This window comes from Caretta caretta, chromosome 9 (genome assembly GCF_965140235.1).
Source record: "Caretta caretta isolate rCarCar2 chromosome 9, rCarCar1.hap1, whole genome shotgun sequence".
Classification (NCBI taxonomy): Eukaryota; Metazoa; Chordata; order Testudines; family Cheloniidae; genus Caretta; species Caretta caretta.
Genome location: NC_134214.1, coordinates 35,385,771 through 35,400,295, shown reverse-complemented (window position 1 = coordinate 35,400,295; position 14,525 = coordinate 35,385,771).

The following is a 14,525-nucleotide window of genomic DNA, read 5'->3' as shown; positions in this document are numbered from 1 at the left end:
GCTGAGAATGTGGCTGTATTTATCGTTGCATACACATTTTTGGAATAGATGAAGCAAATATAAAATTGGAAGAGCTATTTAAATTAAAACTCAGACCAGTCTGCTAAATCAACAGGGAGTTTAAATTGTCTGAGACCCAAACTGGAATTGCACGTTTTGCTATGAATTGACAAAAGGGAATGGCCTTGAGGAGAACACATTGTGGCACTCCATACCACAGAGCAACACTCTAGAACCCCCATATTCATCACGGTCATATAATTATATGTTTTGTAAAAACTATGCCTTGTGAGGTATCACTTTGAAAGTCTTGATCTGTTGAACATTAATATCCTGTTGGATTTCATGAGCTACCATTGTATGTGAAGTTATGGAGTTTTGCTACTTGTGTGTTACTAAAATATGTTGTGAGGTTGGGAACACCCACAACTAGTCTTTCAAGTACAACAATGGAGTAGCCATATGTGCTGATGGCCCATTAAAGAGAATCCACTATCCCAGGAACTGTATACAATGGAGACTTCTCAGAGAGCACATAGACAATGGAGAATGTTGACCAATGGGGGTGGACCCCAATGTCAAAAGCATAGATCTTTCTAACAAGCTAGAAGAAACTATAAAGAGGGGAAGTGGCATCATGATTTGGCCTCACTCCCCACACAACTCAACACCTGGAAACACGTCCGGAGGACAAAAACTTTGAACTGGGGAGGGTAGCCCCAGGCTGGAGGAGAGTTCCAGTCTGTGTATTGACGATCTGCTTAATTCAAATCTTGTTTAGTTTGTAGAACTCAGATTGCAAATTTACTTTTATTTCTTAGGTAACACACTATGATTTCTATGCTTAGTACTTATAATCACTTAAAATCTATCTTTCTGTAGTTAATAAATCTGTTTTATATTTTACCTAAAACAGTGTGGTTTGGTTGAAGTGCTTGGGAAATCTGAGCTCAGGTTACGAAGGCTCGCGTGGACCTCTCCACACCGAGGGAGGGGCAGGCTGGGTAATACACTGGTCAGGCTTCTGACCAGGAAAAGATGGTATATTTCGGGGGTGCAAGGCTAAGAAGCTGAGGGGAATTGGCTGGAGCCTCTCTAGTGTTTGTTCATGAGTGGCTGGGAGAAGCATTCATGTAACAGTTGGATCTGTCCCTGCCGCCTGTGGATGTCTGTGTAAGTTAAGTACCTGCCAGATGTTTGTAGCTTGTCATAGCATCACAGTGTGAAAAATACCCCAGGGTGGTGCAGAAGAGAGCTCAGTGGTCCCACAGTTCAGGTTGCACCCCAAAAACCCCATCACACACATTTTAATATCTCATCTAGCAAAAAAATTACATCTGACCCAAATTTAAGTCAACACAAGCTTTCTAACTTCCAGATATTTAAAGAAATCTGTTGTAGGGAAATCACACATTGTCTGTTTCCAGGAACATACTTACTGATTTCTACCAACCGTCTTTCTGCCATGCTTTCCTTTCCAACAATTTAATTAGCCCCTCACCCTCTTTTCGTTTCTTCTTCTGACATACGGCGTGGAAGAAGGTTGGGCAATCTTATCTGATTTCTCATTTCACTTACCTACAAATAATTTCCTCTTGAAGACTGGTGTGGTGACCTTAATTTCTTTTCTGTCTGTATGCCAGGGCCTGGAGAATCTGACACAAGCATGTGATTAAATTATTAATAAACTCATAGCTTCCTTATAGTAGCAGCTATGAGAAATTGTGTTCTTTGATAGTAAGTAGGCAAATGCTTTGTGAACTGGGGATGTGAAAGCTTTACCACTTGATGCCAACAACCATATGGTTTAGAGAGTGCAATGTCTGCGGCTGAGATATTGTTTTAGTTCAGTGCTGAGCCCCTTTTCCAGAAATGACAGCTGCTGGAGAGTGAGCGTTCCCTCAATAGGCTAAGGATTCATGAAAATGTTCTGAACGTGAAACAAACTCAGAAAAAAAAAATCAATTGAAGCGAAGGATTACTTTTGTAAAAATGTAACAAAATTATCTTATAACAAAGAGACCATTGTCCAGTGAATTTAAAATTTCCTTTTTTCTGAAAGCTATTTTTAGAATTTTGGTTCTATGAAGGTATCTTTTTTCAAGAGTCACACTCTTAGATTTTAGCTCCTTAGTCCGAGGCAAGTGAAATGTTGGGGTGCGGGCTTTGGCTGGGGGTGAGGGTTCCGGGGTGGAGACAGAAATGAGGAGTTCAGGGTGCAGGATGGGGCTCCGGGCTGAGGCAGGGGGTTGGGTTCTAGGCTGGGGCCAGAAATGAAGGGTTCAGGGTGGGGGAGGGGGCTCCATGCTGGAGCACGGGGTTGGGAAGCTGGGGGGGGGGGGCCCCTCTGGGCTGTAGCCAGGGATGAGAGGCTTGAGGTGCAGGAGAGGGTCCGGGCTAGTGCCAAGGTGTGTGGGAGGGGTGCAGGCTCTAGGCTAGGGCAGGGGGTGAGGGTGTGGGATGGTGTCATAAATATAAAGGAAAGGGTAAACACCTTTAAAATCCCTCCTGGCCAGAGGAAAAACCCTTTCACCTGTAAAGGGTTAAGAAGCTAGGATAACCTCGCTGGCACCTGACCACAATGACCAATGAGGAGACAAGATACTTTCAAAGCTGGAGGAGGGGGAGAAACAAAGGGTCTGGGTCTGTCTGTGTGATGCTTTTGCCGGGGACAGAAGAAGAACGGAGTCTTAGAACTTGGTAGGTAATCTAGCTAGATATGCATTAGATTATGATTTCTTTAAATGGCTGAAAAAATAAGCTGTGCTGAATGGAATGGATATTCCTGTTTTTGTGTCTTTTTGTCACTTAACATTTTGCCCCAGGAAGGGGGGTGCAAGGTTTTGGTGAGGATTTTTGGGGGAAGATGTTTCCAAACGGGCTCTTTCCAAATAAAATAAACCCAGTTAGACGTTTGGTGGTGGCAGCAAAAGTCCAAGGGCAAAAGGTAAAATAGTTTGTACCTTAAGGAAGTCTAACCTAAGCTGGTAAAAGTAAGCTTAGGAGGTTTTCCTGCAGGTCCCCACATCTGTACCCTAGCATTCAGAGTGGGGAAGGAACCTTGACATAGTGGTAGCGGTGGGATTAACTTGAAATCATTTTGAGATCAATTTGGGAGTTTTTGAACTAGAAGCAGAGATTTGAAAAGGATTTTTTTTTTCCTTCGGGCTGCTGAAAAGCAGGGTTTTGGTTGAAAGCAGTTAGTTTTTTTTTTTTCTGCTTTGGGACCAGAGCAGAGACAAAAGGGAATTAATTGTCTTTGGTGAGCTGGAGTTTTTTCTACCTAAAGGCAGGGTAGTTAACCTCCTGCAGGGAAATTCACCAGTCTTCACAGACCTGAAGAAGGTTAAAAAAAAAAATTTAAGAGCAACTAGAGGGGGTTTCTGCCTATTTGCCTGGAGACAAAGGTGTTAGGGATTTTTTGGGTTTTGTTGTAGGCTGACAATCACTATCAGAGAACAGAGGTATCACATTACAGCACAGCAAAATTTTACAAGCCAAGTTTGTTTGTTTTTTTGTTTTATTTCTAACTCTCGGGTGTAAAGTTAGTTAAAAACCAGAGAGGTAAACATGACAGAAACCAAGACACTACACAAATTGGAGTTAGCCAGACTGGAGGCAGCGAAAGAGGCAGAAAAAGCCCTAGAAGCTGCCCACAGGAGAGAAATGGAGGCAAAGGACAAAGAAATGGAAGCAGTGAAAGAGGCAGAACACCACTAAGAGACTGCTCACAGGAGACCTATGGAGGCAGAAAAAAAACCAGGAGGCTGCCCACAGGAGAGCAATGGAGGCAAAGGAAAAAGAAATGGAGATAAGGGCCAAAGAACTGGAGGAGAAGGAAAAAGAGAGGAAGCATGCACTGGAGATGGAGAAGGCAAAGGCTCAGCAGAATGTACCAACAAACCCTAGCAATTCTTCTCCAGGTACCACTTCCTATCCCAGAAAGTTCCCCACCTACAAGGCAGGCGATGATACCGAGGCCTTCTTAGAAAACTTCGAAAGGGCCTGCCCTGGGTACAGCATCTCTACAGACCAGTACATGGTAGAGCTGAGGCCGCAGCTCAGTGGACCCTTAGCTGAGGTGGTGGCTGAGGTGGTGGCTGAAATGCCTAAGGAACACATGAACCAGTATGAACTGTTTAAAACCAAGGCGAGAGTCAGAATGGGGCTAACACTCGAGCATTCCCGTCGGCAGTTCAAAGCCCTAAGGTGGAAACCAGGCGTGTCATTTACCCAACATGCTTACCACACTGTGAAACATTGGGATGCCTGGATATCAGGAGCGAGTGTTAAATCTCCAGAAGATTTGCCCTTCCTAATGTAAATGGAGCAATTCTTAGAGAGTGTTCCTGAGGAAACAGAAAGATACATCCTAGATGGGAAGCCCAAAATTGTAATCGAGGCAGGGGAGATTGGAGCCAAATGGGTGGAGGTGGCAGAAAAGAAAAAAACTGGTCGCAGTTGGAGCGGATACAAGAAGGGACAACCTTAGACCACCCCCTACTACCGGGGGCCGCCCAAGGCCCCAACTACCTCCCAAGGAACCCTCCAGACATCTTATCGTCCCGCCACACCATTCTCCAGCAACCCACCTCGCCCCAGTGACCCGTCAGCTGGACGATGTTTTAAATGTAATGAGCTGGGGCATGTAAAGGCCAACTGCCCCAAGAACCTCAACAGATTACAGTTCATTGCACTGGAATCACACCAGAGATCCTCAGGCCCAGATACCTCCCAGATACCCTTGGAGCAGAGGGAAACTGTGAGTGGAAGAAGGTCACCGAGTAGAGGGACACCGGAGCACAAGTGTCAGCTATCCATGCTTCCTTAGTGGACCCCAATTTAATCAACCCAGAGATCCAAGTGATGATTCAACCCTTCAAGTCAAACTCTTTCAATTTGTCTACAGTCAAGTTGCCTGTCCAGTACAAGGGCTGGTCAGGAACGTGGACTTTTGCAGTCTATGATGATTATCCCATCCCAATGCTGTTGGGGGAAGACTTGGCCAATCATGTGAAGCGAGCCAACAGGGTGGGAATGGTCACCCGCAGCCAGGCTAAACAAGCCGTCACGCCTAGCGCTGTTCCGGAAACTTCTACCAGGACCCAGTCAGAGGTGATGGACCCGGACACCAGGCCAATGTCTGCAACAGCAGTAGTGGACCAGTCCCAGAGACCCAGACAGAGCCAGAACCGGAACTGGCAGAACCACCAGCACCAGACCCATTGCCAGCACTGAATCCAGTACTTGCAACCCCAACACCAGAGGGCCCCACCGAACCTGCACCAGCAGCAGCCGATAACCCTACACAAGAGGCTCAGTCGGAGCCTGAACCCCAACATAGTGCACCAGCGGAGAGCGGTTCACAGTCAACGGAAACAGCCCCATCCCCTACATCGCTTCCAGAGGGAGCAAGCATAGGTCCACAATCCAATGAGGAACTGATGTCTCCAGCATCAAGGGAACAGTTCCAGACCGAACAGGAGGTAGATGAAAGCTTCCAGAGAGCTTGGACGGCAGTACGGAGCAACCCACCGCCTCTCAGCTCTTCTAATCAATCCAGGTTTGTTGTAGAAAGAGGACTTTTACACAAGGAAACTCTTTCTGGTGGACATCAGGAAGACTGGCATCCTCAGAGACAGTTGGTAGTTCCAACTAAGTCCTGGGTCAAGCTCTTGAGCTTAGCCCACGATCATCCTAGTGGCCATGCTGGGGTGAACAGGACCAAAGACCGGTTGGGGAGGTCATTCCACTGGGAGGGAATGGGCAAGGATGTTTCTACCTATGTCCAGTCTTGTGAGGTATGCCAAAGAGTGGGAAAACCCCAAGACCAGGTCAAAGCCCCTCTCCAGCCACTCCCCATCATTGAAGTTCCATTTCAGCGAGGAGCTGTGGATAGTCTGGGTCCTAGCCTGAAAAAGACACCCAGAGGGAAGCAGTACATACTGACTTTCATGGATTTTTCCACCTGATGGCCGGAAGCAGTAGCTCTAAGCAACACCAGGGCTAAAAGTGTGTGCCAGGCACTAGCAGACATTTTTGCCAGGGTAGGTTGGCCCTCCGACATCCTCACAGATGCAGGGACTAATTTCCTGGCAGGAACTATGGAAAGCCTTTGGGAAGCTCATGGGGTAAATCACTTGGTTGCCACTCCTTACCACCATCAAACAAATGGCATGGTGGAGAAGTTTAATGGAACTTTGGGGGCCATGATACGTAAATTCATAAATGAGCACTCCAATGATTGGGACCTAGTGTTGCAGCAGTAGCTCTTTGCCTACAAAGCTGTACCACAACCTAGTTTAGGGTTTTCACCATTTGAACTTGTATACGGCCGCAAGGTTAAGGGGCCATTACAGTTGGTGAAGCAGCAATGGGAGGAATTTACACCTTCTCCAGGAACTAACATTCTGGACTTTGTAACCAACCTACAAAACACCCTCCGAACCTCTCTAGCCCTTGCTAAAGAAAACCTACAGGATGCTCAAAAAGAGCAAAAAGCCTGGTATGATAAACATGCCAGACAGAGTTCCTTCAAAGTAGGGGACCAGGTCATGGTCTTAAAGGCGCTCCAGGCCCATAAAATGGAAGCGTCATGGGAAGGGCCATTCACCCTGGGAGTTGTTAATTATCTCATAGCATTCCCCACCTCCAACTGAAAGCCTAAGGTATACCATATTAATTCTCTAAAGCCCTTTTATTCCAGAGAATTAAGGGTTTGCCAGTTTACAGCCCAGGGAGGAGATGACGCTGAGTGGCCTGAAGGGGTCTACTATGAAGGGAAAAGTGCTGGTGGGGTGGAAGAGGTGAACGTCTCCATGACCCTTGGGCGTATGCAGTGACAGCAGATCCAAGAGCTGTGCGCTAGCTACGCGCCGACGTTCTCAGCCACCCCAGGACTGACTGAACGGGCATACCACTCCATTGACACAGATAATGCTCACCCAATTAAAGTCAACCTTACCGGGTGTCTCCTCAAGCTAAAACTGCTATAGAACGGGAAATCCAGGATATGTTACAGATGGGTGTAATCCGCCCCTCTGGCAGTGCATGGGCATCTCCAGTGATTCTAGTTCCCAAACCAGATGGGGAGATACGCTTTTGCGCGGACTACCTAAGCTAAATGCTGTAACTCACCCAGACAACTATCCTATGCCATGCACAGATGAACTATTAGAGAAACTGGGACGGGTCCAGTTAATCTCTACCTTGGACTCAACCAAGGGGTACTGGCAGGTACCGCTAGATGAATCCGCCAAGGAAAGGTCAGCCTTCACCACCCATGTCGGGCTGTATGAATTTAATGTACTCCCTTTTGGGCTGCAGAATGCACCCGCCTACCTTGACTATATGGCCATATTTTCGGATTCATGGGCAGAACACCTGGAACATCTACAAAAAGTCTTTGTGCGCATAAGGGAGGCAGGACTAACTGTTAAGGCTAAGAAGTGTCAAATAGGCCTAAACAGAGTGACTTACCTTGGACACCAGGTGGGTCAAGGAACTATCAACCCCCTACAGGCCAAAGTGGCTGCTATCCAAAAGTGGCTCGTCCCAAAGTCAAAGAAACAGGTTCAATCCTTCTTAGGCTTGGCCGGTTATTACAGACGATTTGTACCGCAATACAGCCAAATCACCGCCCCACTGACAGACCTAACCAAAAAGAAACAGCCAAATGCCATTCAGTGGACCGAAGACTGTCAGAAGGCCTTTAACCAGCTTAAAGCGACACTCATGTCTGACCCTGTACTAAGGGCCCCAGACTTTGACAAACCGTTCCTAGTAACCACCGATACATCAAAGCGTGGTGTGGGAGCAGTTTTAATGCAGGAAGGACTGGATCAAGAATTCCACCCTGTAGTGTTTCTCAGCAAGAAGCTGTCTGAGAGGGAAAGCAACTGGTCAGTCACTGAAAAAGAATGTTACGCCATTGTCTACGCTCTGGAAAAGCTATGCCCATATGTTTAGGGACGGCGTTTCCACATGCAAATCGACCATGCTGCGCTACAGTGGCTTCATACCGCCACGGGAAATAACAAAAAAAAAAACTTATTCGGTGGAGTTTAGCTCTCCAAGATTTTGATTTCAACATCCAACACATCTTAGGAGCTTCTAACAAAGTGGCTGATGCACTCTCCTGTGAAAGTTTCCCAGAATCAACTGGTTAAAATCGTCCTTGAGATGTGGAAAATATTGTTAATCTTTATATAGTTGGTAGTATATTTAGAGGTGCATGTATCTTATTAACTCTGTTTTTTCCTAGAGCTCCAGGAAGAAATCCCAGCTAGCGTTTCACCCTGTGATTTGGGGGGCGTGTCATAAATATAAAGGGAAGGGTAAACACCTTTAAAATCCCTCCTGGCCAGAGGAAAAAAAACTTAGCTTCTTAACCCTTTACAGGTGAAAGAAAACCTTGCTGGCACTTGACCACAATGACCAATGAGGAGACAAGATACTTTCAAAGCTGGAGGGGAGGAGAAACAAAGGGTCTGGGTCTGTCTGTGTGATGCTTTTGCCGGGGACAGAACAGGAATGGAGTCTTAAAACTTAGTAAGTAATCTAGCTAGATATGCATTAGATTATATGGTTTCAGAGTAACAGCCATGTTAGTCTGTATTCACAAAAAGAAAAGGAGTACTTATGGCACCTTAGAGACTAACCAATTTATTTGAGCACAAGCTTTCGTGAGCAACAGCTTACTTCATCGGATGCATACTGTGGAAAATACAGAAGATGTTCTTATACATACAAACCATGAAAAAATGGGTGTTTACCACTACAAAAGGTTTTCTCTCCCCCCAGCCCACTCTCCTGCTGGTAATAGCTTATCTAAAGTGATCACTCTCCTTACAAGGTGTATGATAATCAAGGTGGGCCATTTCCAGCACAAATCCAGGGTTTAACAAGAACGTCTGAGGAGCGGGGGGTGGGAAGTTAGGAAAAAACAAGGGGAAATAGGCTTGAATAGAGACTGGGAGTGGCTGTCATTATGCAAGGTAACCTAAGTTAATTGTATCCAATTTGCAAATGAATTCCCATTCAACAGTCTCTCACTGGAGTCTGGTTTTGAAGTTTTTCAGTTGTAATATCGCAACTTTCATGTCTGTAATTGTGTGACCAAAGAGACTGAACTGTTCTCCGACTGGTTTATGAATGTTATAATTCTTGACATCTGATTTGTGTCCATTTATTCTTTTACGTAGAGACTGTCCAGTTTGACCAATGTACATGGCAGAGGGACATTGCTGGCACATGATGGCATATATCAGATTGGTAGATGTGCAGGTGAACGAGCCTCTGATAGTGTGACTGATGTTATTAGGCCCTGTGATGGTGTCCCCTGAATAGATATGTGGGCACAGTTGGCAACGGGCTTTGTTGCAAGGATAGGTTCCTGGGTTAGTGGTTCTGTTGTGTGGTATGTGGTTGCTGGCGAGTATTCGCTTCAGGTTGGGGGGCTGTCTGTAGGCAAGGACTGGCCTGTCTCCCAAGATTTGTGAGAGTGTTGGGTCACCCTTCAGGATAGGTTGTAGATCCTTAATAATGCGTTGGAGGGGTTTTAATTGCGGGCTGAAGGTGACGGCTAGTGGCATTCTGTTATTTTCTTTGTTAGGCCTGTCCTGTAGTAGGTGACTTCTGGGAACTCTTCTGGCTCTATCAATCTGTTTCTTCACTTCCGCAGGTGGGTATTGTAGTTGTAAGAATGCTTGATAGAGCTCTTGTAGGTGTTTGTCTCTGTCTGAGGGGTTGGAGCAAATGCAGTTGTATCGCAGAGCTTGGCTGTAGACAATGGATCATGTGGTGTGGTCAGGGTGAAAGCTGGATGCATGTAGGTAGGAATAGCGGTCAGTGCTGGAAATGGCCCACCTTGATTATCATACACATTGTAAGGAGAATGAACACTTAGGTAAGCTATTACCAGCAGGAGAGTGGGGTGGGGGGAAAGAAAACCTTTTCTAGTGGTAAACACCCATTTTTCATGGTTTGTATGTATAAGAACATCTTCTGTGTTTTCCACTGTATGCATCCGATCAAGTGAGCTGTAGCTCATGAAAGCTTATGCTCAAATAAATTGGTTAGTCTCTAAGGTGCCACAAGTACTCCTTTTCTTTTTGCATTAGATTATGATTTCTTTAAATGGCTGAGAAAACAAACTGTGCTGAATGGAATGGATATTCCTGTTTTTGTGTCTTTTTGTCACTTAACATTTTGCCTAGAGGGATTCTCTATGTTTTGAATCTAATTACCCGCTAAGGTATTTACCATCCTGATTTTACAGAGGTGATTCTTTTTTACTTTTTCTTCTATTAAAATTCTTCTTGTAAGAAACTGAATGCTTTTTTCATTGTTCTTAAGTTCCAAGGATTTGGGTCTGTTGTCACCTATGCAAATTGGTGAGGATTTTTATCAAACCTTCCCCAGGAAGGGGGGTGCAAGGTTTTGGCGAGGATTTTTTTGGGGAAAAACAATTCCAAATGGGCTCTTTCCTAATAAAATAAACCCAGTTAGACGTTTGGTGGTGGCAGCAAAAGTCCAAGGGCAAAAGGTAAAATAGTTTGTACCTTGGGGAAGTTTTAACCTAAGCTGGTAAAAGGAAGCTTAGGAGGTTTTCATGCAGGTCCCCACATCTGTACCCTAGTGTTCAGGGTGGGGAAGGAACCTTGACAGATGGGGTGAAGGGTGCAACCTCCAGGCAGCATTTATCTCAGGCAGCAGGGCGGAGGCAGCGCACAAGGCTGATATATCTGCCCCTATGCCTAGGAGCTGGATGGACATGCCGGCAGCTTCTCTGGAGCCACACTGACCTACGTAGGGAGCCTGCCAGCCCCGCAGCAACTGGACTTTTAACAGCCTGGTCAAAGCCACCAGGATCTCTTTTTTGACCGGATGTCCCAGTCAAAAACTGGACACCTAGCAAGCCTAGTTAGGGAGAAGGGCTTCACTGGGATAGGTGACTGTCAGCAGGCTGACAGGCTAAGATGGAAGTCCAACAAAACTTTGGAGAAGAATCGAGACAGAGGTGCTGAACATTTATTTTTGTAAAACCTCATAAAAAGTGAGTTTATCACTAAAGTTTGAAGCTCACTTACTCTAAGCTGAAATCACTGCCAAGAGGAAAAGGGCTTTCCCTGTAAGAAAGTCAAGCAGACAAGAAACAGTTGGTTCAAATGAGCATTCATAATTTTTGTTGCCACATTAATATCCCACAACACGATAGATTTTTAAAATAGAAGTGGAGCTAAGTGTTAAGTACCACAGAGGATCCTGGTTTACTGTCCATTAGCTTATGATAAGCCAAATTCCAATTATCTAGGTGGAGTTAGCCTTAAATTAGGTAAGAAGATAGACAAGCAGCTATTGTACATGGGCATGAAATCTTTTCCACATTAAATTGTATGGCTATTTGGCAGATGGCTTATAAAATGGCAGGGGGACAAGAGGCAGCTCCTCAGAGACCCCATCCAAGAAGCTGTGGTTTCAAGTGATAAGCTGAAGTTAGATGTTCAGCCTGAATTCATCAAGTTTGCTCAACTGAACTCAGTTGAGAACCATACCTGTCTGGACCAGTACAGGGTAGTTACGATTACTGAACATCTTTCAATCCTGGGCTTTGCTAAGGCCTTTGCTACCAGAAGGGCTGGTAGAAAGCCATACAGAAGTCTCCTTCACCAGTGGATGGAGAAGGCAGCCCTTGCTACCACAACCTCCTTTTGATAGCTTTCTGCGTAAGTGAGATGGAAGTAGTGTCTCACACTGTAGGAAAATCTGGTCCCTCATGTTCTGATCCAGAGACTTCTTACAAGGATTGGTTACAAACCAATTGTCTGCAATTGTGTTCCTCTTGCCTGGCACATTCCTAGCTACAGATTGTTCCTAGAGTGCATTCATGATCAGCCAAGATAAAAATAATCTATTAGCCAATGGCGTGAGAGCCTCTGTATTACTTGCTTCCATGATCTTAGTCCACAAAACTGCCTCATATGCAAACATGCCATGCAAACTATAAGTACAATACAGAAATGAGATTCCATCACAAAAAACAAAACAGGCACTAAAGTCTCTCAGAGATGCACTGAAAACAAAGGGCTCAGATTTAGAACTGCTGAAACATACCTGGGCTGAAAAGCAGGACTGGAAGGAACGAAGAAAGGATACCTAAGGCATATTGCTGGGATGTGAAAGAGAGCTGGACCAACACCCTACTGTAGCACTATATCTTGCAGGAACCTCCTTTGATAACCATCGTCAAAAAGGAACCAACTGAAACATTTGGAAAGCAGCATTTATACTCAACAGGTGTGTGCAGCAGGGGACTTGGCCTGTGCTTTACCTTACTACTACTGACCTCAGGAATCAAAAAGCTTGATAGCTAAGGGAGCTCCACCAGTCTATAGCTAAGGAGATAAAAATGAGGATATCATGCACAAGTTGTAGTGTTAGAGAACATGATGTCCCTTGCTACATTACATAAAATCACTGGCTTCAATATCATTCCTCTGTAGGAGTGGTTAAAACACTAGTGGCACTTTATAATAAATTATTATTGCCAAAAACTAAACGTATATATTTTATTAGGTTTCCCTGATTTGAAATTATTTCACTGAAAAAACTGAACTTTTCAAAAGCAAACTAGGGCTATCAAGTGATTTAAAAAATTGCATGATTAATCGCAATGTTAAACAATAATAGAATACCATTTATCTAAATATTTTGGATGTTTTCTACATTTTCAAATATATTGATTTCAATTACAACACAGAATACGAAGTGTATAATGTTCACGGTATGTTTATTTTTTATTACAAATATTTGCACTGTAAAAAATAAAGAAATCGTATATTTCAATTAACCTAATACAAGTACTGTAGTGCAATCTCTTTATAATGGAAGTTGAACTCACAAATGTAGAATTATGTACAAAAAATAACTGCATTCAAAAATAAAACAAAGTCCACTCAGTCCTACTTCTTGTTCAGCCAATCGCTCAGACAAAACAAGTTTGTAAACAAGATGTGGGCAGCATTATCTCCTGCAAATTGTAACCAAAGTCACCTGAAAGTGAGAAGAGGCGTTCACATGGCAGTGTTGTAGCCGGCGTCTAAAGTTATTTATGTGCCAGATGCGCTAAAGATTCATATATCCCTTCATGCTTCCACCACCATTCCAGAAGACACACGTCCATGCTGATGACAGGTTCTGCTCGATAACGATCCAAAGCAGAGCAGACAGACACATGTTCATTTTCATCATCTGAGTCAGATGCCACCAGCAAAAGGTTTATTTTCTTTTTTGGTAATTCGGGTTCTGTAGTTTCCGTATCAGAGCGTTGCTCTTTTAAGACATCTGAAAGCATGTTCCGTTTTTGGAAGGCACTTCAGATTCTTAAACCTTGGGTCGAGTGCTGTATCTATCCTTCGAAATCTCACATTGGTACCTTCTTTGCTTTTTGTCAAATCTGCAGTGAAAGTGTTCTTAAAATGGACATGCGCTGGGTCACCATCTGAGACTGCTATAACAAGATATATATGGCAGAAAGTGGTTAAAAAGAACAGGAGACATACAATCATCCCCCAAGGAGTTCAGTCACAAATTTAATTAAAACATTTTTTTTTTAAACAAGCATCATCAGCATGGAAGCACGTCCTTTGGAATGGTGGCCAAAGCAAGAAGGGGCATACACATTTAGCATATCTGGCACGTAAATACCTTGCAACATCGACTACAAGAGTGCCATGCAAATGCTTGTTCTCACTTTCAGGTGACATTGCAAATAAGCAGCAGTCAGCATTATCTCCTGTAAATGTAAACAAACTTGTTTGTCTTAGCAATTGGCTGAACAAGAAGTAGGACTAAGTGGATTTGGAGGCTCTAAAGTTTTACATTGTTTTGTTTTTGAGTGCAGTTATGTAACAAAAAAAATCTGCATTCGTAAGTTGAACTTTCACAATAAGGAGATTGCACTTCAGTACTTGTATGAGGTGAATTGCACAATACTATTTCTTTTGTTTATCATTTTTACAGTGCAAATATTTATAATAAAAATAAAGTGAGCACTGTACACTTTGTATTCTGTGTTGCATTAGAAACCAATATATTTGAAAAAGTAGAAAGATCCAAAAATATTTAATACATTTCAATTGATACTTTATTGTATTCTAAAGGATGTCAATTAGAAGAACAACTGAACTGTCTCTTCAGACAAAACTGAGCTGAAAGGAAGATTCTCCAATAGTCTACTATTTAAATATGTAACAGACAGAAGGCAGCATTAGACATTGCCTATAACATGAACATACCTTCCTTCCTGTTCTTAAGTGTGCCTTTATTGGAAGAGGTTTAATATTTGAGACATCTGACATTTAAAATGCTAACAAACCAGGTTAATGTCAAAGACAAAGGATCAGGATTTGTTTACAGTTCTGTGGTACGTGTGCCAGCTCAGCAGCAAACTGAGCTTGACTACAGCAATCCTCAGAACACAAGATGTAAATGGGGCTAATACCACAGGAGACTGGTTCAATCTT